At 40.5% G+C, this 25,545-nt stretch overlaps 1 protein-coding gene across 2 annotated transcripts in view; it reads left to right on the top strand.

Annotated features, from left to right (window-relative positions):
• Positions 1-25,545, top strand: part of Sh3gl2 (SH3 domain containing GRB2 like 2, endophilin A1) — a 183,010-nt gene that overhangs the window by 71,252 nt on the left and 86,213 nt on the right. The window contains exon 1 of one of the 2 annotated variants that reach the window (XM_076564472.1): positions 24,485-24,566. The exons of the other annotated variant lie outside the window; for it this stretch is intronic. The gene's annotated coding sequence lies outside the window, so the exon portion shown is untranslated. Of the gene's footprint in view, positions 1-24,484; positions 24,567-25,545 lie in introns of those variants that run through there. 2 annotated transcript variants of the gene reach the window in all.

Raw genomic sequence — 25,545 nt, forward strand, 5'->3', positions numbered from 1 at the left:
TCAATCCCACCAACAGTGAATGAGGGCTCCCTTTTCCATGTGTTCCCTCCAGCATTTGTTGGTGGTAGTTGATCTTTGCCCTTCTCACTGGCTTAAGATGAAATAGCAAAGTGGTTTTGATTTGTATCTTCCTAATTACTAGGGAAGATGATTTTTTTTTTTTGGAGATATTTCCAAGCCATTTTTTGAGAATTCTCTATTCAGCCCATTTTCTTTTGAGTGGGTCTTATTTTTTTCTATTTTTATTTATTTATTTATTTTTGGTTTGGTTGTGAGATCTTTGTATATTCTGCATGTTGATCCTCTATCAGATGTATCGCTGGCAAGGATTCTCTCTCATGCTGTGGGCTTCTTCTTCCCTTGATTGTTTCTTTAGCTGTGCTGATGCTTTTTAGTTTTATGGAGTCCCACTTGTCAATGGTTGGCCTTCATTCTTGGACCAGTGGAGTTCAGGAAGTTCTTTTTTACATCTGTATCCTGTAGGGCGCTGCCTATGCTTTCATCTAGCACTTTCAGTGTTTACATTTGGGGGTTATTTTTTTGTAGAAGTTGATTGATAATGGTATAATTTCATTCTTCTGCATGTGGACATCTATTTTTCCTAGCACCATTTGTTGAAGATACTTCCCTTTTTTTTTTTTTTGCAACTTTCCTGTTTGTAATCATTATTCTTGCAGCAGAAACTCTCAACCCTACTTATCTATTATCTTAGTGGGAGGTTTTCCTGGACTTCATTCTGGAGTGCTATGAACATTAAGATTCCGTGTAATTTTGCTGGCTTGATAAAAATCAACTGCTTCCGATGGCTGCTGGAGATAAGCATCCCCAGTGAGATTAAGAAAGTACAGAGTCAATGATGCTCCATTAGCTCATATTTGAGGCAGGATTGTTGGCAAACACTTCCCCCTGGTGTATAAGTCGGAGTCTCTTCTCGGCTTGCAGAGAGTCAGTTTAAGGAACAGTGAGTAAAACGTTGTAATTTTGAAAGTCACAAAATTGTTAATTAAACTTCAATCTGCCTCTGCCACTGTCTCCTCAAATGAAGGATGAAAAGCTGCTTTTGTTTTTTTGGAGGGAGTGGGTTAGAGACAGGGTTTCTCTGTGTAATAGCCCTGGCTGTTGTGGAACTTGCTTTGTAGACCAGGCTGGTCTTGAACTCAGAGATGCACCTGCCTCTGCCTCCTGAGTGCTAGAATTAAGGGTGTGTGCCACAACTACCGAGTTGGAAGCTGCTAAGAGAAACCTTGCCAGCTTCCTCCAAGTAGCTAGTCTTTTGTAGGAAAGAGCAAAGGGAGACCTGTTTTTGCATAGGCAGCTACAGTGAGCTGAGTGGCCTTTTCTAATTGTGATTGAACAGTGAGATCTTTTCATGGTATTTTATTTCCCCTTCTCTTTGGAATACCTAGCAAAAAACATTGTTTCATCTGAGTTTACTACATCATTGCATTGAGTGTGAAAAATAGTATTGTGATAGCAATTCATGAGTTAGAATAAATAATGTTGCTTGTTAAATGCCTGATGCATATGCCAGCCACATTACTATGTGTTTAACAGACAATCCGATTTAAATGATATGAGCATTGTGGATTAGCCCCACAGTAATCTTTTAGTTGACTTGAATGCTTATGTAAAGACTGTTCAAAGGGACATTTGTTCGTGAGTTTCTAAAGTGGATTTATTTACTGATTCAGCAGTTGTGTGAAATGATGGGGTTAGTGCATATGTTGAAGTCCTCCAGACTGTCCCTAGAGATACCACCACTTAATCCTGACAACATTATAGAATTCAAAAGGATTTCCGTTTTTCTAGTGCCATATTCTTCTGAGGATTAACGTCAGGACCTACTGGTGCCCCAGACTTACCTACACTTTTTTGTATACTGGAAGGTATGGTCAACTCAACAGTGGAAGTATCAAGCAGACACACTTGCAAGTGATATAGACTACCGTAGTTCATCTTTCTGAAGGGCAGTCCCCTCATCTCTTACAGTGCTAGCTGTGATTAGAATGTATTGAGACAATATGCAAAGCGACAGGCAAGGAAGTGGGCTCTCTAGTTGTGGTCTGTCTAGTCAGGACTGTATTGGAGTTGAAACTGTTGCTGCTGGGTAAGCATCAGGAGATTTTACCATAGTCTCTTGCACTTCAGCAGTGAAAAGCTGTGGCTGCTTTGCACTTGCACTTCTGGCTCACTGTGTGCCTCAGTCTGTGCATCTGGCAGCCTTTCTGGATGGGCTGTATCTCCTACTTACCCACAGACTACCACTTTTCTGCTGTGCGATATCCTGTACGCTCGGCCTGCAAGCTCATCAGTATTGCTTTTCCAGTAAGCACAGATGTTTGACAGAGTATGTCGTGATGGCTGTGATATTGGCATAACTGATGAGGCAGTAAAGAGAAAGCCTAAATGCAGGTGGTGACTTCAGACCCAAACCAGATGATTTTTGCTTTGTTTTTCATAGGCATTGTTTTTTTACATTATTTTTTATTAATTCTCTGAGAATTTTACACACATATGTAATGTATTCTGATTACATTCATCCCCCACTCCTTTCTAAATCCTCAAAAATTTACCTTATCCCCTCCCACCATAATGTTATTTTTTTTAAACTATGTAAATAATCCAAGTAGTCCAGTGTGTGCTGCCCATAAACTTATGGGTGTGGAGCCATCCACTGGAAAGTAGTCAACCTACTGGGGGCCATACCATGAAAGAAAACCGACTTTCTCTCCCCCAGAAGTCATCAACTGTTAATAGCTCCTCAGTTGAGAGCAGGGTTTATGAACTCCTCCCATTCCATACTGGAATATTGGCTGACTTGATGTCATACAGGCTACCATAGCTGCCTTGAGTTCGTGAGTGCATGGTCCTGTCATGGCCAGAAGGCACCGTCGTCCTTCCCTACCTCTGGCTCTTACAGTCTCCCTGCCCCCTCTTCCAGGATTCTCCCTGAGACTTGAAAGGGAGGGGTTGTGATACAGGTGTCTCATTTGTGGCTGAGCACCCAATGACACTTCATCTTTGTACTTTGCCCAGTTAGTGAAATCTGCTGTGAAAAGAAACTTCCCCGATTAGGTCTCAGAGCTGAACTAATCTGTGGGTAGAAAGATATGAATTTAAAGGGATGTGATACCATGTCTATTTAGCAAATAATAGCACCTGGCTTACTCTGGGGGCTTATGAGCTCCTTAACCATGGTTTCTTAGTAGATTTACAGTACCAGGCATGTGTTTCCTCCTGTGGAAAAGGCCTTCCATCTAATCAAACTGTGCCTGGCCACCAAACAGAGCGTGGTTGCTTACCGCTGTAACTCATATTCATGCCGCTCTTGCTCCCATGGGCATATCTTACCACACTGGATCTCATTGTAGCTCACAGCTGAGTAATATTGTGACACTGCATTATGATGAAAAGTATTTCTTACATTTTTAAGAGGTTGGGACTTTGTTGGACCTCACAGCCAGAGTTAATGATGTATCTTGAGGTCATTGAAGATATAATACTGCTACCCTACTGTGTACTTAACTGGTTTGTTTAACCAGCTTTAAAAAGAACACTCAAGCCGGGCGGTGGTGGCGCACGCCTTTAATCCCAGCACTCGGGAGGCAGAGCCAGGCGGATCGCTGTGAGTTTGAGGCCGGCCTGGGCTACCAAGTGAGCTCCAGGAAAGGCACAAAACTACGCAGAGAAACCCTGTCTCGAAAAACCAAAAAAAAAAAAAAAAAAAAAAAAAAGAACACTCAAATTTCTTGACCTTGGATATCCTACGTTATCGACTTTTACAACCTAAGCTAATGCATACCTGTAATCTTATGTACTCTTTCGTGCTCTTGACCCAAGAGCAACGCATATGTGTTTGCATGTCAATTATGATAATCATTTGCTGAAAACAGGAATTATAGGTTGGAAGCATCTTATAAAATGAATATCTACCTTAAATGTTCATGTTGCTTGATAAGCAATGGCACTTGAAATACTATTTGTTATTTGGGTCAGTTGGAGTCAGTGACTTAATCTCTTGTAAAACTCTGTTAAAGTATCCTTCATTCCTTTACCATGTGATGCTTTCTATGTTTTGAATAAATACAGAGCAAATCACTTTGTTGGGGACAAACAGACGGACAGACAGACAGACAGACAGACACACACACACACACACAATCACAAAACAGCCTTAGGCAGGTATAAATTCAGACTCATATAAGAGACAGACAGGAGACACAGGGATAGTTCAAATTTGGGCTCACTCTTAGTCAAGTGACACCAAGGGGGAATTGCTTTATTGATTTCTGTCCTTAATGTGACATGGATACATTATTACTGACTCTGAGCTTGTTATTAATGTGTTCAGTGAGTTGATGATTTTTCTCCCTCAGGTCCCTGACATAGCACTTTCCAGTACTCTGAAAGCCAGTTAGCAGTGGAGAAGCCTCCTGGTCTGCACCAACTGAACTTCTCCATGCCCTGTGACTGAAGGGTGTGTTTTCAGCAATAGAGTCTTACCACCAGCAATTTGTTTTTGTTTGTTTGTTTTGAATCTCCAAGACAAACCTGATCAACAATCTGAAGGAAGCTATCCCACACCTGGCACTGGACTGTCTTTTAGCTGACAATTGTGGCTTCTAAGGAGAGCATTATTGTGTTGGGCAATTCTAATTAAACTCTGTGTGTGTGTGTGTGTGTGTGTGTGTGTGTGTGTGTGTGTTATCTCCCTCCCCGTTACTCCCCTTTTCCTTATAGCATTTGTGTTCTTCCCTCTGCCCTCCCTTAAGATCTTTCTTCCCTACCAGTAGCCCCTTTCTAGTTTCCTGGATCTACAGATACTTCAAATTAAACAAACAAGTCTAAAGATTTGGAGCTAGCAGCCACATAGGTGTGAGAATGTGCCATGTTTGTCTTTCTAGGTCTGGGTTACCTCACTCAGTATCATGTTTTCCAGTTTCATCCATTTATCTGCACATTTCATAATTTTGTTTTCGTTACAGCTGAATAAAGCTCCATTGAATATAGGTACCATATTTCCATTATCTGCTCACCAGTTGATGGACATTTAGGATGTTTCCATGTCCTAGCTATTGTGAACAGAGCAGTGATGAACGTGGATGTGCATGTGTCTCACTAATAGGACGTGGAATCCTATGGTTTACACGCCCAGGAATGATAAAGTTAAGTTGTACGGTAGCTCTATTTCTAGGTTATTGAAGGACCCAACACTCTGATTTCCACCATAGCTGCACCACTTTATATTCCCACTAGCCGTGCCTGAATGTTTCCACATTTCCATATCCGTGACAGTCTCTGTTATCATTTGGATTCTTAATCTTAGCCATTCTGACAGGGGAAAAAATGAAGTCTTAAAATAGTTTTAATTTTCAGCTTCCTAGTGACTAAGGATAGTCAACACCTTTATAAAATTTTTTTCGGGCCATATGTATTTATTCTTCTGAGAACTCCCCTTTCAACTCTATAGCCTGTGTTTTTTTTGTTTGTTTGTTTGCTTGTTTTGTTGTTTAGACTTTTGACTTCTTCATGTATTCTAGACCATAATCCTCTGTCAGATATTTAGCTGGCAAAGATCCTTTTTGCAATTTGTAGTCTGTCTCAGACACCTGTGTTCTTTGTGGTATAGAGGCCTTTAAATTTTGTGACATCCTAGTTGTAAATTGTTCTGTTTTCTAGAAGACTGGAGTCATAACTATAAAGTCCTTACTTTTTGAGCATATGTCCTGAAGTGTACTCCCTACTCTTTCTTCTAGAAGTTCAGCATTTCAGGACAAGTATTGAGGTCTTTTGATTCATTTGGAATTGATCTGTTTTCAGGGTGGGAGGGAAGGGTTAATCTACATCCTTGCACATGGAGATAACCATTTGTTAAAGAGGCTGTCTTTAACAATGTGTATATTTGTCATTTTTGTTCAAAAATAGATAGCTGTAGGTGTGTGCACTTACACCAGCATCTCAGTTCCCTTGGTCACCGTGTCTGGTTTTGTGCTAGTACCATGCTGTTCTTACAACTGTGGCTCTGTCGTATAACTTGGAATCAGAAATAGGGATACCTCCATCATTCATAGTTCAGAATTGTCATCCAGAGCCTTTTTTTGTGCTTCTATGCGAGTTTTAAACATAGGAATTTTAAGGCTTTTTCTCAATTTCTTTTAAGAATTGCTTGAAATTTATATGGGGATTACTGTGAATTTGTACATTGCTTTTGGTATGATGGCTGTTTTCATAATACTAACACTACTGATCTCTGTGAAAGACATCCCTCCATCTTCTGGAATCTTCTTCAGTTTCTTTCTTTAGTGTTTTAAGATTTTCACTGGATAGTTCTTTCACTCCTTGGTTATGTTTATTCCCGGGTATTTTGTTTACTCTGAGTCGACAATGAATATGATTGTTTCCTGATTTGTTTTTCAGTCTGTATGTCTTGGCATATAGGAAGGCCATCATGTTAATTTTGTAACCTGCCTCTTTGCTGAAAGTGTTGATCAGCTGGTGATACCTCTGGAGTCTCTGATGTATAGATTCGTGCTGTCATCTGCAAATAGGGACATTTTGACTTTTTTTCCCTGTTTCATCCCTTTTATTTTTTTCTCTTGTCTCATTGCTGTAGCTGAGACTCAAAGCACCGTGTGGACCGGAGTGGTGAAGGGAGAGGACTTCGGCTTGTTCCTCATCTTAGTGGGAACAGAGCAGCCAGTCTTGGGTAACATGTTCTTTCTTTGTCTCTCATTTTTTTTTTTTTTGAGCAATTCGTCAACTTCTTTGGGCTTTTTCCCTCTGGAGCAGCCACAGCAGGTGGCAGAAGCAGCAGTAAGTATCATCCTCTAGTATTACGGCCCTTCATTCCAGACTGTGTAATCAGACCCTTCTTCCTTTAGTGTGAGAAGCCCTGTGCGGTGCTGTGCAGGTCCTTGGCATGGAGACCCTTAGCCCCTTGACATTGACCAGTGTTCCAACTTTCAGCCCAGAGTCTGACACCTTTGGCCTTGAAGATTTGGTAGCTCCCTTGAATGCCTCTGGTGACCAGGGTCTGTGGTTCCTGTCCCAGCTCCCTTTGATCAACTCTCTGCCCTCTTGATATCTTCACTTCTACTGCCTTTCTTCTGGACCTGGCTCTTCTTTTCCAAATTCTTTCCCTCATGTGTACATGATGTGTATGTGTTCATGTGTGTGCGTGCAAGCATATGCGTCCATGTGGATGTTGAGGCTCAAGGTTGCTGTCAGTCAGTATTCCTTGGTCACTCCCCACCTTATTCACCGAGGCACAGCATCACAGTTGAGCCCTGAGCTCACTAGTGTCGCTATTTTGGTAAACCAGCTTGCTCCGGGGATTCCCCAAACACTGCCCAGCATAATGTGGGGTCTGGGGCTCTTAACTCTGATTCTCATACTAGCATGACAAGTGCTTGAACCTCTGATTCGTCTCTCCATCCTGGCCCTACCGAACTCTTCAGCCACTCCTTCAGTTGTCCGTGGTTGCTGCTAGAACAACTCTGGGTACTTGTCTCCATTGAGACAGTGCTTAGAAGTGGACAAACAGAAGATCGTCTGTTCATCGGGTGCAGGTATACCCTTCCACAGGGCCAGGATGTTCAATGGGCAGATGGAATCCCTCGATACCATCAATGGGCAGTCAGAGTGGCAGTTGTAGACGAAGATCTGTGGTCCAAGGCCTCAATGCCAGAGCTTTTTCAGCTGTCAATCAGTGGTGCTTTGCAGTGGACCTAGGGCTTGGGTACTAGATGCCAGTAGCACACAAAACTAATTATGAACCCAGCAGTGGGTATTGGAAACTGGGTGCCAACTCCTAACATTTCCTTCAAGATCACTCGACTGCCTCATTTGACAAGCAGTTGTGGATGCTATTGTAGCTCAGAAGAACAGGCTCAGGAAGATACACTGAGCTGCTTGAAAGCCCAGCAACGGGAATGGATTCCCAAGACACTGGATTCGTGTGGTGCCAGTGGGATCTTCAACTATCAAGCTGCTGGTTGGTGCACATGGGCAGAGTTTGTACATGGTACCCGCTAGAGATGATTCTCCCTATCGCTACTATCCTATTGCACTAAAGTCTGCTGCTTCTTTAGTGCTTCCGGTCCAGCCTGAATGACTAGGAAAGGCTACTCCACAGAAGTCTGTATTGGACCTGATGGGGTAGCATTAGGGAAGAGTAATCCAGAGACACAGAGATCACAGAGTGAGCCCAAGTCCCTTTATTTATTTATTTATTTATTTATTTATTTATTTATTTATTTATTTATTTATTTATTTTGGTTTTTCGAGACAGGGTTTCTCTGCGTAGCTTTGTACCTTTCCTGGAGCTCACTTGGTAGCCCAGGCTGGCCTCAAACTCACAGAGATCCTCCTGGCTCTGCCTCCGGAGTGCTGGGATTAAAGGCGAGCGTCACCACCGCCCGGTAGAGTCCCCTACTTATAACGCTGGAGAACTGTTTGGACCAACCACAGGCATTTGTCGCTAGTACCCGTCGTGGCCATCAGGACTTGTTCTTTGACCAACCCTGGAATTATAGGAATCTCTTATCAGAAAAAATAGTCTCACACTGGCTGAGCAGGAAATATGGTTTGCCAGGACCTGTCATTGCAAAAAGCTAAACAGCTCTGGCTGGAATGTGTCTTCAATAGTTAGGACAGTGGAGAGTTTGCTTTTGAAGAGTTGTTTCAAGATGTCCATGGACTATTAAAGATGGCTTGTACAGGCCTGCCAATGGCACTGGCCATCTGTATGACTGAGACCTCTTTGACCCAGAGCAATATAGATAGCACTAGATAGTCCAATAGCTGCTTAAAAGGGAGTCAAATTTCTCCATTTCCAGTTTCCTGACTTATTTCTAGGAAAAAGAACATCAGAAGAAAAATTTGAAAACAAACAACAAAATGAATTATTAATGTTAACAGTTTTAACACAATTTTAAGATGCTTTAACGATGGTTTAATGTATGCCCAGTGCCAAGAGAGGTGGGCCCCTGGTCTGTCTCGATGTCTCTGTTTTCGAAGTCTGCTAAATAGCAGGATGTATGCATTAAAAATAACAAGGTAGGTCTTGGGCTGTAGCTCAGTAATAGGGGCCTTAGGTGTGTGCATAACATCCTGGGTTTGGTCCCTTGCACATCTGCTCCCCTGCTTTCCTCCATTTGCTATTTTATAACGTTTTTTTTTTTTTTTTACTGATTTAGATGTTATGCATTCTATTTTTTATTGGATCAAAAATTTAATACATATACTCTGATTAATTTTATAAAAGGCAAATCTAACTGCTAGGAATTTATTCTGGTATTTAAAGACATGACCACTCAGGTTTCTGAAAAATGGATTTGATGCTGTTGTTTGTAATGTGGGTCTCATATTTCATGGCTATTTGCTAATTACACTGTTATTAATGCTTCTGGGGAAGGCTCCATCATAGAGATGTCAAGGATGATGAAAACATACTGTTTAACATAACCCAGGTCTTGCAGACCGACTGCTATGGATCTGTGATTAAAGTGAAGCTTCTGCCTGGAGCGCAACATGAGATAGAAGCTAAAATAAACCACAGCTTAAAAGACCCAAAAGTAAGCTCTCTTGAAGTTAAATCAAGACTATTGGAATATCATGATCTAAAGTCTTGGCACCTCATTAGTGAAACTGTTGTTTTTATTGCATCTCGGGTATGGAGAGGGACACTTCTCCTGTCTCCAGTTCTTGGTTGTCACCACCAGTGGCAGTTTTAAATAAAAGAATACTGAGGGCGATATCACTGAAACAGAATTTTTTTTTTTTGTCCTTTGGAAATGGTCTTTATTTTGAGCCTTACCATGTTTACATGCCAGGCTTTCATTGAGTGTGACCAAATGAAATTGCTAGATGCTCAGGGACATGTCAGAAGTGTTATTAAGCCAAAGGTTCTAATTAACATATGGGAACTGTTTTCTTAATGTCCTTTGGGTAAAATGGATTACCAGGAACGTGCTAGTAGAGCGAGCTTGCTGTTGTTATTTCTCTGACTGTGCATATATACACAAGGGTGTGATGCAAAGTATACTCAAGGAAGGCGATTGTAGGACAGGAACGGGATCAGGCTTCGGGCGCTTCCAGTCCTTGGCCTCCTTTGTCCTATTCACCTGAAGTGCACTTAGAGCCTTTATTTCTTTGTGTCTCTGTATCTTCACTTTAAAAAGTGGAAGTGAGTCAAACTTGGGTTCACACTATCATAAGACAGCAGAGATTCTTGGAAAGGAGAAGCTTTACATTTATTTATATACATTAAATGAAAATGGATTAATATTTGAAAAATGAAATAACATTGACTTTGCTAAAAATATATATTGTGTAGAAAAATTAGGAGTACTGTCTTAGATGGCATTAAAGTATTGTCCAATTATGAATACAAATAGCATTTCTATCCATTGCTCTTTTTTCCTTGATTCCTTCAACTTTCATAGAGAACAGTGATATTTCAGATAGGGAATTGTTCAAAATATTTGGGAAACTTTATTTATTGCTTAAAAGAAATGTTTAGTTTTAAAGTAACTTTTAATTTTCAGTGCATTCAGATAGAGACATTCCAAGGGTTAGAAATAGAGTATCCAGGATGCTGCATCCAGATTCATCATTCTTTTACTGTTCTTTTAGTGGCTTTGTTATTATCCCCTTTCCCTTTGCATACATGCTATCCTTTTCCTACCTGGTTGAAAATTGATGTAGACTGATTCACAAATATTTCAGTGACTACACCTAAAAACTAGAACACTCCCCCTTTTTTTTTTCTTTAGCAGAGCACTGAGCCTAGGGCTTTGCCTTTGCTAGACAAGTGTTCTCTACCACTGAGCTAATTCCCAACATTTTCTTATATAATGTAATATAGTGCTAACAAAGTCCCACAAGTTCACAGTCTAGATTTTGATTTCATCAGTTGTCTCACTAGTGACTTTTGTATGGAGTTTCCCCTCTGCTGAGTCCAGGGTTCATTTCTATGTGTTGCATTCAATTTTCTCTTCTCTTTAGTTTCTTTGAATCCAGTATCATCCCACTATGTAATCTTTGGGAATTGAGTTTTCCTTGCTTTTCTCAGCATACTTTCTGGGAAATTCATCCAAGTCGTGGCACAGTCTTGGCTTATTATTGAGCAATTACAGAGGTATGAATACACCATTGCTTGCTCCACCATTCCCTGGTGAAGGACAGCAGATGTGTTCTCAGGCACTATATTTGTTAGTAAAGCTGCCATGTATGTTCAGGTTTCTGTGTGAATGTCAGACTTCATTTCTTTGGGATACCTGCCCATTAGGGCAATGGCTGGATCACGTGATAATTACATGATTATTTTCATTAAAAACTACTACACTTTTCAATTATAGAAGCTTTGAGTATGCTTTCATATTTAGTGGAGGTTAATATCACTTAGCAGCTTTCCTTTTTATTGTGTTTTCCAGACTCAGATAAAGAAAAACGCCGTATTATATCTTGTGCATGCATGTGTGTGTGTGTGTGTGTGTGTGTGTGTGTGTGTGTGTGAGAGAGAGAGAGAGAGAGAGAGAGAGAGAGAGAGAGAGAGAGAGAGAGAGAGAGATTGAGATTGAGGTTTATCCTGCTTCTGGCATTACAGGCAGACCATCAAGTAGAGGCAGGACATTGTCTGGTCTTGATGCAGCTGTCTGGACCTTTCCTGGATTTTACAGTCATCGCTGTGAGAAAGTGAGGTTGTGGAACCGACTTTGTTCTTCCTCTTCCTCCTTGCCTCCCTATGTGAAACAGTGAGACGTATGTGCGCAGTGGATCTCAAGCTCCGGATGATGACAGAACACATGGAATGCATGTTAAAACAAAGATCTCTAGGCTCCACTACCAGACCATAATTCAGCATGTATGTTGGGAAATTTAGGATCTTGATTTAAAAAAAAAAAGTACTCAACTTAAGAGTCTTTGAATAACTTCTTCCGTTCCGCTCCTTTGTGCCACATATAATTAACTGTAGGGAAGCGGAGAGCCAAAGCTGCAAATCTTACAGACTTAATAATGGCATTGGAAGTGCTTGCTAATGGTATCTTGGTGACCTTGACTTTGTAAGGCCTTTAGTTGAATCAGCATTTCCGTAGGTATTTAGCAGCTCTGTTTCCTCATCAAAGACAGTGAGCATCCCTTGACTGAAATGAAATGCCATAGCTAATTAACCCCACTTCTGTCAGTAGACTCACTAGGAACAGCCAAGTGACTGTTGTCAAAGCCCAGAAAATCCCCTGGGGCTTAACTGGAAATTTACCTCTGCAGTCTGATGTTTTGTTTTGACCCAAATGTTCTCTAGTATATGAGATACATGCATTTATTCATAGGTCTTGAAAATATAGGTGGTAAATTTCCTTATTTTGTGGTTAACTGGGTTGATACAGATACTATAGTTTGTGGTCTGGCAGTAGTTAAAATTGAGAGCAGAGAAGAAAAATGTAAAATGTCTTGGTTTCCAAGCAACCAAACATGCATTCCCACATGTGTGTACCACTTGCTTTATTCTAAGACACCAAAAGTATAAATAATTGATTGATCAGAGACCCAAACAGCCATTATAGTCAGCTGACTTCTAAGCTCTTTGACCTGGAGCTCACTTGGCAAGGTTATTGAATTAAGTAATAGAATCACCCAGAACAGGGGCCCAGATACATATAGTATGGCACATAGGCCTTGAGAATTACTTGGCCTTAAGTAGAAATTTAGTTAAGTGAAAGTAGGGATCTTGACCTTAACCCACCAGGTTGTGTACTTCAAAGCACGTTGAATTCTCTTTCTCTGAACAGTAGTACCTGTTTCCTCCCTCCCAGTCTGAGAGGTCCAAATAGTGACTGGTTTTTAAATAGCACACGCATTACACAGTCTACATTAGGTGGTACAGTGTCATGCACTCACAGCTCTCTCTGGGGTAGGTATTAGCTTTCCATGGATCAGCTTAACTAATGGATTTAACTCTGATATAGATGACTTCTAAATCTGTACATCCAGCCTCATTCTTATTTTCAAAGACTTAGACTTACATAGTCCAGCATATGCTGGACATTTTATTAATAGGTCAAACTGAAAAATGTTCCACAAAGAACTACTCTCTTATCTGTGTGTCTGAAAAGATCAATGTGCCTCTTCTGCTCTGCTCTGGCTTGGTTGATGACACCTGAGCCTCTTCTGCTCTGCTCTGGCTTGGTTGATGACACCTGAGTCTCTTCTGCTCTGCTCTGGCCTGGTTGACCCCTGGAATCCTCACTGAGCCTTTACACTTGCTGCCTTGTGACTCTCACACGCAGTCATTTGCTTGGTCATGCCCCCATTCTCCCCCACTGATTTTCTCCAACAAGTCTGTTTTCTGTTTCTTTTCTTACTTTGACCTCAACCCAATCTCCTGCCCCTGGTGCAGGTCCTCTGAGTCAATCTTTTAAACTTCAAGCACAAGGATTTTTTTTTTTAAAGAAACACAATTCTGACCATATTTCACCTTTTTTTGTGTGATACTTGGCTGAGATAGTCTAAACTCCTTTGGTTGACCTAACATCTCACCATGATCTATATGATCTTGGAGTAGAAGATGTCTGTGTTGTATTTCCTTTTGTATTCGTATTACCTAGTGTGGCATTAAGTTATTATGAGCTGACCTCCCATTTGCTTAGGCAGTATTAACTGTGTAATGGCAGTAAGGAATGTCTTTGACTTCCACCACCTGGTGTCCATGAGAATTAGTGACATATCCTTTGTATTTATTTTGGGTATCTTCCACCTCAAAACATGGCTTAAAAAGTAAGCATTTGATTTTGTTGTTGATTTCATTGGAAATTAATTATTAGGTTGGTTTCAGCCGAATGCATATTCTTTTGGTCTTTTCTTGAGTCACTCATGAGTTTTTGTGCATCCTTGTGATTCATGTGACCTCACATACATAATCTGGAAGTTACTGTTGGCCCAGCCCTGCTTCTGTCCCCTCACACGCTACCTCCTGTTTCTTTCTGTGATCATCTAGGAGCAGAAAGGAAGTATGGGTAGAGATGCCAGGTCTCCAGGCCCAGGCCCAGCAGGTGTCCTGTGGCACTTGTGTTGCACTGATTGATCAGGGTACATCATGAGGACAGATTCTGTCTGGATAGGAAGAGCAGCTAGGTGGCATGCAGAGGAGTGAACACCCATGGGTGGAGGCACCTATGACTGCTTTTCTTGCTACTAGCACCGAACTCCTTGTGAGAACTCTGTAAACCCAGGGCACCCTTTGTACATTGTCTTATTCCTGTGGTAGACTTTGCACACATTGTAACTTTTGTATGTCTCCCTTCTTAAAAACAACCTATATTTTTACTAATTCTTTGAGAACTTCATGCAATGTATTTTGATGATCTTCTTCTCCATTTCTCCTCAGAAGCTCCTTCCCAGATCCTCCTCCCACCTTCCCACCTTGCAACTTCATGTCCTCTTTGTTTTTCCCCTTTGAAAATAACCTACCAATTCCAATTTCTGCTGCCCATGGACTCATGGGTGTGGAGTTATCCACAAAGATGCCTGAGCTTTGAGGGAGGAGTGTGATATAGACATCCACGTTAGGAGTGATCACTTCACAGTCTCTTATTCTCTGCACACTGGACTACTTGAGGGTCTCTGTGTTAATTGCCATCACCTGTAAGAAGCTTCTCTAATGAGGGCTGAGAGATGCTCTGATGTATGGGTATAGCAATAAGTCAGTAGGAGTCACTTTAATATTGCATCCTCTAGCAGAACTTTGATAGTAGTTTCTCCCCTTGCACTATCACCTATCTAGCCACAAGTTCTTGAACTCTTTTTTTTTTTTTTTTTTTTTGGTTTTTCAAGACAGGGTTTCTCTGTGTAGCTTTGCGCCTTTCCTGGGACTCACTTGGTAGTCCAGGCTGGCCTCGAACTCACAGAGATCTGCCTGCCTCTGCCTCCCAAGTGCTGGGATTAAAGGCGTGTGCCACCACCGCCCGGCATTCTTGAACTCTTTTATGGGGCCAAGTATAGGTTGTTTCTTGTGGAGCAGGCCACAGATCCAATCAGAAAGTGGTTGGTTACTCCCATAACATTTCTGCCACTATTACATCACTGGGTATCTAGTGCTAAATAGGCTATTGCTGTAGCTCATAGGCTTCACAGCTGGGTGAGATTGACAGTTACTTTTTTCCTCTAGTAGAATGTATAGCACTCAAAAGGAGGTAGCCCATCCCTTACTTTGGGGTTTTGTTAGTATGGGTGTCTAGTTGAGGTATTGTCGCCCATTATAGAGTAAGTCCATTCATACTGCTCTATTATGGATGTGTATATGTATAGATTAGGAAGCTCCACAGTTCTTTCAAAAGGACTTTACTGTTATTTGCCCCTCTCCATATTCCCCTCTCTACCTTCCCATTCCCATTGCATTTAACCCTTCCCCATTCTCCTTTTCCTCCTTTATATCACTACAGTGTAGCTTTCTTTCCTGAAGAATCCCTCCTTCCCTATTGCCCCTTACTAGTTCTCTGACCTCTGTAGGTATTTGAAATGAGACAAACCTATCAAAGCTAACATCCACACATGAAAGAAAATTTATGATGTCTGTCTTTTTGGGTCTGGGTTACCTCATTTTCATTGTCTATCTATCCGTGGATGGATGTTTCCATTTCCTGGCTGTTCTGAATACAGAGCACAATGAACCTAGAGGAGCAAATATCTCATTTGTAGTAAGATATAGAGTCCTTTGCATGTATATGTATCCCATATACGTATATGCCTAGGATTGGTATCGCTGGGTTTTTGTGGTAGCTCTCTTTCCAGCCTTCTGCGGAACCTCCACACCGAGTCCATATTGGCAGCATCAGTTACTTGAGTACTCCCACGAACAGTGAGTGAGTGTTCTCCCTTCCCTACGGCTTCTGCATTATATGCTGTCATGTGCTTTTTTAAAACTAGGCCATTCTGACTAGGCTGAGATGGAATCTCAAGGTAGTTTTAATTTGTGTTTCCCTGGTGGCTAAGGCCACTGAAATTAAAAAAAAAAGTTTCTAAGCCATTTGTGTTTCATATTTTGAGAATATCTGTTTTGTTTCACCCCAAATTTTTAATTGGAATTTCTTTTTTTTTTTTTTGTATATTCTAGATGCTAATCGTCTGTTAGATATACAACTGGTAAAGATTTTTTTCTCCCATTCCATAGGCTGCCTCTTTAACTGAATGATGGTATCCTTTGCTGTAAGGAGACTTTTAGTCTCCTGTGGTCCCATTTGTCAGTTGTTGGTGTTTATACTTGTGCTACTGAGGTCCTGTTCAGAGAGTCATTTCCTGTGCCTGTAAATTCAAGAATGCTTCCTAATACCTCTATTAGATTCAGAGTATTAGGTCTTATATAAGGGGCCTTGATCCCTTTGGAATTGAAGTTTTAATAGGAGAAAAGGTAAGTATCTAGTTTCAGTCTTCTCCCTGAATCTGTCCAATTTGACTGGCACTATTTGTTAAGATGCCATCTTTTCTCCGCTGTGTATTTTGGCTTCTTTGTAAAAAACCAGATGGGTGTAGGTGTGTGGACTTACATCCAGGTCCCTAGTTTTCTTCTCTTGATCAGTGTGTTGGGATTTATGCTAGTACCATGTTTTTGTTTGTTTTTAATTACCATAACTCTGTAGTATAACTTGAAATTCGTAATGGTCATATCTTAAGCAGTTTTTTTTTTTAACTGTTTAGAATTTTTTGGCTATCTTTTTTAAAAAAATTTTCATATGAAATTAAATGTTACTTTTAAATTCTCATGGAAGCTGGAGATCGCATTGAATAATAAATTGTTTGTGCAGATTGGAGGCCTCCCTGCCTTGATAGGTCATGCTCCTTCTGTAGAAGAGTGTGCGTTTCTTGAATTTAGGTACAGCACAATAAACATTCAGAACCCCCTTGGTATACAACAGATTCTGTCATCTTTCCAGTGAGACCTTGTGGGGTGAATCATCTTTTTTAAATTAAGAGGAAGCACCGGCCAGCATAGAGAAGAGAAAACAATATCCTCATTTAACTACCCTTATGGGCATCTTTTCTGAAATAGAAATAGTGTGAGCCGGTAGCCAATGTCATTTATATTCAGTTACTTTGTATTAGTGAGCTATTGTTGTCTGGCCTGAGTGTTCATGACCTTGTTTCAATGGGAGAATGGACTCTACATCTCAGGCAGCAGCTTTTGGGAACTGCCTTTAAATGCTTAAGGAAATTTCCTTACATGTGACTATTATAAGCATCTGGTTAATGTCACTATCCATCAGAAACCAAACCAAACCAAAGACCTCATATTTACTGCAAGGCATTTAAGTTCCCTAGAAGCCTCCCTCCCCCACCCCAGAACTACAAAATTCTTTGCCTATTAAAGAGGGAGGAAAAAACAACAGTGCTTTGAGAATGCAGGCATGCTGTGTCTGGTACAGTTATCTGTCCTCAGGAATGCTTTTAGGACAATTCTAATGGTTTCACTTGTATATTAGATTTGTTTCATGGAGGGCTTTTTCCTCAGTGCTTAGAAGCTTTGCGTCTACCTCAGGGGGCTGGGAAGTGAAAAAGGTAAAAGATCAGGATGGAGAGAAATGCATCCAAGTAGCTGTGCATAACTCCTCTGTCTTTGCCTTATACTGTACAGCTATTGTTAACCTTCATTACTAATCTTGATAATTCTACTTTTTCATTTCTTCCCTTACTTTTCTAACTTTACAGATATTTTCACATCTAGAATGGAAAAGCTATGTTTATAATACTTTAAGTAGTGTCTCTCAAATGCTGCTCCATATTCTGTCTTACTGTATGATTATGTGTCTTTAGGAGTGACACTTTGCTACATAGCCTCACTGCAATTTGCACAAATTAGTTTTGTCTTCTTAAAAAAAATTCATGACCTATCCCTCTTTGTGTGTGCACTGCAGCCTACTCAACTCTTTTGTCCTTTTCCATGTCCGTGTTCACGCTATGATCTTGTTTTTATCTTTGACTTTTATAATCACATGTGGACTGTATGTTTTTTCTTGACCTATAGTCCTTGGTATTATGAGGGCTATAGTTCAATGTTAGTTTTAAAGTGAATATCTTGAACTATTATCAATTAGAAGCTTTTTAGCATCTTCTTGGTTCCTTTTGTTTGTTTGTCTGTTTTGAAACACAGTTTTTCTAGGTATCCTTGGCTGTCCTGGCACTCACCATGTAGACCAGGCTAGCCTCAAACTCACAGAGATTTACCTGCCTCTGCCTCTTGAGTTCTGAGATTAAAGGTGTTTACCCCCACATCCAGATGCTTTTAGCATTTTAAAACTTCTACTAAGTGCTTATTTTGGGTTCCGCAACATTTTCCTTAATGTGGTAAGTGAACAACAATTCATACCAACTTTTTGTCCATTCATGTGTCTACACATTTCCAAAGACTCTTAAGATTGATTACTTTGAAAACATAGGACAGAAGCAGAAAGACAGTATTATCAATCAGTGTTAGCCTTAAGCCTAGAGTTAAGAAGTATGTGGCAAACAAATGCATTTGTTTGATCAGCATGTGTTAGGGAACTTGGACTATAATGAGTGGTAGTATTTAATAATGCCAGTAAGTGTTTCTGTTTTTCTTTGTTCTCATCATGTTTTACTACATGATTTTAAATGTGTGACCAACATTTAAAAAATAAAAACAAATTATTAAATATGATTTAGGGCTTCTATGGAGCAGCACTGTGTGACTCAGCAAATCAAACATGAAATCAAGCTGGACAGAAAAAGGGCCGGGAACAGTGACATACACCTGCAGTCAGACCAGCCAGGAGGAAAGTAGGAAGGTTATGAGTTCAGGGTCAGCTTACACTACATAGTGAGACTATGAAAAACAAATTATATGAAAACTACCATGGAACACAAAGAATATCCGGTTTGCATTACTTCTAAACAGTAGCATTTTAGAGGCCGGGGAGATGATTCAGCTGGTAAAGTGCCTGCTGGATAGACAGGAAGACCGGAGTCTGCTCTCTAGAACCCGTGTAAAAAATAGCGAGATACGGTGACTCACTCTTGTCATGCTAGCTCAAGGGACACAGGGACAAGCAGGTCCCTGGGGCTGGCTGGCCAGCCTAGCCTAGGTCAGTGACTTTCTTCCTGTCACAGGGGTGTGGCTCATTCTGGTTTGAAGTCTACTTTGTCAGGGGTCAGAGCAGCGACATTTTCTTGTTTCCCTATTCTGTTTGCTTGGAACATCCTTTTCTTAAGAGATTGGAAGGGCTGGCCACCTTCATCTCAGGGTATCTGGGGGAAAGAAAATCCTTATCTGTCTAGAGCCAGGGGTTTTAGAAGTTGTCCACCTGCAATCGCTTTGGCCTGAGAAACTTTTACACAGTTCTGGGCGTATCGTTATATAAAATAGATATGCAGACTAAAGAGTGACTGATAAATGTAAAATTAATTTTTTAAAGTATTTTTTACTGCTGGCTAAGAAGAAATCAAGTATCTTAGTTATTAGGTGGATTTCTGGTTTATTTTTACGTAAACAACTAAAGTTGGTTGTTTATTTGTTGCTGCAGGATATGGCATCATTGTTTTTCAGAGTTGACTGACAGTTTGACTTTGTAATCATTGGCCTGAGAACATTGCTTCACATAAAAACATACCACAAAAATTGCAGAAGCATATTCATGGTCACTCTAGAATTCTTGAAAAATCTGTTCTAATCTCAGGCCAAAAGTCATTTGTAGCATTTATCTTAAAGAGTCTTATTAATAAAAACAAACCTGAGGCCAGTTATTGGGGTGAATACTGGAAGATCAGAGAAGCAGAACAAGCCACAGCTACCTCACCTCGACAGTTCCTCAGCTGATTCTGTTTCCTCAGACTGGAAGCCTCTGAGTCCTCATCTGAATGGATCTCAGCTGAACTGCTGCTCAAAAGCCTAAAAGCTTAACCAGCCAAATGCTTCTAGTTTCTGATCTTCACGCCTTATATACCTTTCTGCTTTCTCCCATCACTCCCTGGGATTAAAGGCTCACTTCTTGGGATTAAAGGCATGGGTCACCATGCCTAGCTGTTTCCAATGTGGCCTTGAACTCACAGAGATCCAGAGGGATTTCTGCCTCTGGAATGCTAGGATTAAAGGCGTGTACTACCACTGCGTAACTAACCTCTGTTTAATATTGTGGCTGTTGTGTCTCTGACCCCAGATAAGTTTATTAGAGTGCACAATATTTTGGGGAACACAATACCACCACAGTCATTTAATAATTTTATTGTGAAACTCAAGTTAGAAACAGCAGTTTTTAAAATTATTTTTTTAAATCAAGCACTCCAATACAGTTCAGAGATGTACTAATTTAGCAATTAAATGCTGAGCAATGATGGTAGGTAAATAAAACTTCTTGTTTTCCACCCTTAAACCATAATGTTTCTGTAAGAAGAGAAGACTTTGTGCATTCAGTAAAAACATTGAAACTCAGAGCATGGAATAAGCTTGAATTTGAGTCCACGTATTTCATGAGGTAGTGCATGGATGCAAGCATGTTGTATGTTCAGAACCAAGGCATGGTGTGACATAGGCAAGTGCTGCTAGAAATACTTGGAATTTCTATGTTTGATTCTGAATTAATCTTTTAATGTTGCATATTCAGAGATTTTTTTTAGTATAGCAGTGCCCTCCACACTCTGTTTGAAACTCTGTGGGGCTGCAGCCCACAGTTTAAGAAGCTGTGATCTCGAGGAAGAGAGGAAGGGTTTCCACTATGACTGCCAGAGATCCTACCCCTGGGAGGGGAGAAAAACCAGTGGGAAGGCCGCACCCCAGCCGCCAGCTACACAGATCCTGCCCAGGACTGCTGTTGGCTAAGAGAGCACCTCCTCCCTTGCACACACACCAGGCACTGCCCAGGGGGTGCCACTGAGGTCCTTCCGCTGCTGTGCAAGTGCAAGGAGCATGCAGAGACGCTCTGAGCAGCTCACACAGGATGGCCTGATGCGGAGGATAGAGCTGAGACCCAGGAAAACAGTCCGGAAGCCAGTCCTGCCCTGAGTCACATGGAACATGGCTGAGGAGAGGGTAACCATGGCAACAGTTAAAACCAAAAGTTAGCCTTTACCTCCTGACTGAATTGAACCAATTCTGCTCTTAAGATTAACAGAAGAGAAGTCATGCTCATTTCCAGGCACAAAGCCCTGTTTACTTCTTCCTCTACAATTCTACCCAAGATATCTTCCAGTTCAAGATTACCAAGAAGTCTGAAGAAGTTGGGAAAAGGCATACACCCAGATGAGGCCAAAGAAACCAGGAGAACCACACTCAGATAGTACCTAGTTGTTACAAGTATAAGACAGTTATTTAGAATAACTATTCTTTTCCTCTTCCTTTTCTTTTCTCTTCTTTTCTTTTCTTTTCTTTTTTTTTTTTTTGGCTTGGCACTGGTGGCACACACTTTTAATCCCAGCACTTGGGAGACAGAGGCAGGTGGATCTCTGTGAGTTCGAGGCCAGCCTGGTCTACAGAGCTAGTTCCAGAACAGCCAGGGCCACACACACACACAAACACCCTGTCTTGAAAAACAAAAAGAAAACAAAAAAAAAATAAAAAAAAAAAACAAAAAGAAAAAATAGAATTAGATTTTTTACTTTTGATAAGTTAAAGCAGTGCTTCTCAGAATTCAGGTCATGACCCCTTTGGGGTTGTATATCAGATATCCTGCATATTAGATATTTACACTGTGAATAATAACAGTGGCCAAATTATAATTATAAAGTAGCAACAAATTAATTTTATGGTGAGGGGTCACCACAGCATGAGGAACTATATTAAATGGTAGTAGCATTCGGAAGGTTGAGAACCCTGGGTTAAAGACTCTAAAGGAAAAGGTATACAATATGTATGAGCAGAAAAGGAATTTTAGTGGAGATGTAATTATAAAGAATAAGATGAAAATGCTGGAAAGGAAAACATTGTAACAGAAATAAATGAATCAGATGCTTGAAGATAGGTTAACAATTAGACACTATCAGGTGTTTTAGTGCATAGGCAGTTCAAATCCCAGAATGAAAACAGGACAGAAAATACTTAGAGATGACAGGCACCAATTAACAGGCCCATGATACTCAATAATAAAAATTAGGTTGAATACATTATATGTGTCCCCCCCACACCATACCTAAACTATAAGAAACAACAACTTCAAAGGCAGCAAGGAATTATATTTAAACTGAAGATAATGGAGGAAAATTCTTCTCAAAATTAGGCAGTACAGAAACAAAAGAATAGAAACAAAACCTAGAATCCTAAAGTGGAGGGGGAGGCATGCCAGAAGGAAGGAAATAGAGCAAATCTGTGCAACGCTTTATCACTTTCCATGTCCCTGCTCACATTTACATGGGTGTGGAAATGAGGATGAGGGCCATGTTGAACTGAACTGGCCACGATGATGAGTGAACCATGAGTCTTACTGGCTGAGTTTGCCATAACTTCCGATGTTTGTTTGATCCTAGTTCATCATAGTAGCTCTGGTGGCTTAAAAGGTATAAATATGCTTGGTAATAGCATACAGTGTTTTTGTGGTGATGGAGGGAAATTGAGATCAATGGTGGGTTGTGACTTTGAATGTGCAGTATAATAGCATATTTATTTTAGAAAAAATCTTTAAGGAATATGAATTTAAATTGTAAACAGAATTGTAGTTATAGAAAGTTATTATAAGACTATTTTCTTCAAAAAAGATCAGATGTTGCAATAATAGTGTTAAGAGTACTCTGTAACATGTATATAATTAAATAGGAAGTAATGTTCCCTATGGAAAATGGTGATATTTTTCTGTCCTGGTGATACATTAAGACTAAGATACATTTTTATATGTCTCCTGATAACTATTATTATGTTGATTATCTATTATAATTATGCTTATTGAGAGCAAAATAATGATGTGAATTTTAAGGGTTTATGTAAAAAGGATCTCAAAGACCACTTATTATCAAGGGCCTATGATTTAAAATGTGGTTTCTTATTTGTAACGATGGTGAAGATCTTTGCCTAAAGACAAGTATGTTCTGTAGCAAAACTCATTTGAAATATGGCGGATAGTATGTGTATAATTCTACAACATTGAAGATGCACAAAGGGTTTTCAACATGGCAGTAGCAGCTTTTGCATAGTATTGGAGTTTTTTTTTTTTCCTTCCTCTACTTGAAATTTCAAATACCTCTGAACCTGTTTTGAACTTGTGCTAATTTGGAGATGTGTGCCTGATGTAGAGTCAAGATTATCTGCATTATTTACACTCACCTAATGTAAAGCCATATGTATTAACTTGCATTACTATAATTAACTGCCTAAGATGATTGACTTACAAAGAGGAAAGGATTATTTTGATTAGTGGTTCTGGAGGATGCAGTTCTATATTTGGCTGGCCCAATGGCCTTGGGATTCTGGTAAGAGAGGTACTTGGTGATGGGAGACAGTTGGCAGAGAAAACATACTCACTTCGTGAGCCAGGAAAACACACACACACACACACACACACACACACACACCTCTCAAACACATTCACGCACTCTCACATATACACTCACACACACACACCTCCTTTAAAGATATGTGTAAAGACCCTTTAAGAACATTCTCATGGGCCCCACCTGGAAAGGTTTCACCATCTCTCCAAACCCCTACTCTGGGGAGCAAGGCTTTAACACAGGTCCCTGGGGAGCAGTCGCCACCCAACCAATCACAGGGACCAAAGTTATTCATTTCTACCTATCAAGTAAGTTTTACAGAATTTTCAGAAATAGAAAAGAGAAACATTTTGACTGATTTTTTTAACAAATAGAACTGTCTTTCAGAGAGTAACTTCCTGTTTGTAATAATATTTGATATACGCTGCTTTACTTGAAGCAGCTGTTGAAGAACAGTGTATACTGTGATACACACTGTGACAGAAACTGAGTCAAAGGAGATCACTGGATCTAAGATGAGAAGTAACATGTTCTTCAATCGGAGAAACACGAAATGAGTCACAAGCAGTAGAAGAAGGGGAGGTAAAGGTCAGTGGCAGGAAGAAGCAGTGCTCATCAGCATACTCGGGCTCAGGTGTGATTTCTAATACTGTTCTCTGTGGACAGAGCCAGAACACCTTGGTGAAACAACTGATCCCAGGGCTGGGGAAGCACACAGGCAAGAGTCTGAAGCATTTTGTAGGGATATAAATTAAGAAAATGCTAAACATAATACAGCATGTGATGGGAGTTTGCCAAAGGCACTGGGGACTCATCTCCAAGATCTCTCACAGGCCAGAGAGTGAATAATCTGAGCAAGGAAAAATAAACAAGACAGAATTGTTTCATAAGTTAATAGCCACGAGTCCATACTGATGTAAGCAGATTTTTGAATATATTCAGAAAGGGAGGAGGAACAACTTTCCTCTGCAGCAGTATAAAGAATGCTTGCTGTCTGTCCTAAGGGGAGAGGATTTCCAGTGGCCTTTTCCTGAAGGTGAGCTGCTCCTGCAGACTGCCAGCTGAGAGCACAGTGTGGAAAGGGAAGGAGAGTGAGGGAGAGTAACTTTCCAGTCAAGGAATGCTACAGATACTCCACAGTCAAGGTCAGTATCAGCAGGGGAATTCATGCAGACAGGATTTGATAAAAGTGGTGCTCTACATACTGTGGGGGGCTTCCTCACCCAAGCCTACAACCCCAATAAAACTATAAAGTCATATCCAAGTCCAGTAGACAGACAACCTATAATACAACTTACTACTATTCCTCAAATGAAGGCTACTACAAACCAGAGTCTGGACACTGTCACATCTAAGAGGAGCCTAAGGGTATCAGTCACACTAAATGTACCATGGTACCTTGAATGGAATCTTGAAGCAGACAGGAAATCACTAAATAAAGAAGGATGGGATGTAAATAATCTATGCACTTCTTGTACCAACCTTCCTTCATGAATGATATGTGTCATATTAATAAAAGGGGTTTGTAATTGGGGGACACATATTTAGAAGCCCAGTGCATGTGAGCCCTGTTTTAGACCGTCCTCAGTGGCCTATACGGTCTGTCTCATATGGCCCCTCTGCGTCTAGTTTTTTCTCAGCCACCTCCTCCTTAGCACTGTCCTGTCTACGCTGGCCTGACTGGTGTGCTTGAAGAGCTCAGCCTGGTGCTTTCCCTTGGTTTCCCATTTCTTCTGCTACCTCACAGGTCCTGTTCATTTCAATTTATGTTTGTTTGTTTTACAAAAAATGCTTTATTAGAAAGAGCTATTACAATAATTCTGTTCATTCTGATATCTCATAGTTTATAACTCTTACCCTGTGTAATTTTTCTTTATAACATTCAGTATGTCTTGAAATAACAATGATGATAATAATTTACTTTTATGTCTACCCTCATATAAACGAGTTCATATGAGTACAGGGACTTTGTCAGCTGTGTTTATTGTTACATCTGTAGCCCCTAGACAGATGTGTGGCATGTGGGAGGTGACTGCTAGTCAAATATCATAAGAATGCCTCAGTCCTTTTTCAAAAGGCCAACAGCACATTGCTTTTTGGCTCTGGTACAAATGGCTGTCTTTG

The sequence above is a fragment of the Peromyscus maniculatus genome, chromosome 2 (genome assembly GCF_049852395.1).
Source record: "Peromyscus maniculatus bairdii isolate BWxNUB_F1_BW_parent chromosome 2, HU_Pman_BW_mat_3.1, whole genome shotgun sequence".
Classification (NCBI taxonomy): domain Eukaryota; kingdom Metazoa; phylum Chordata; class Mammalia; order Rodentia; family Cricetidae; genus Peromyscus; species Peromyscus maniculatus.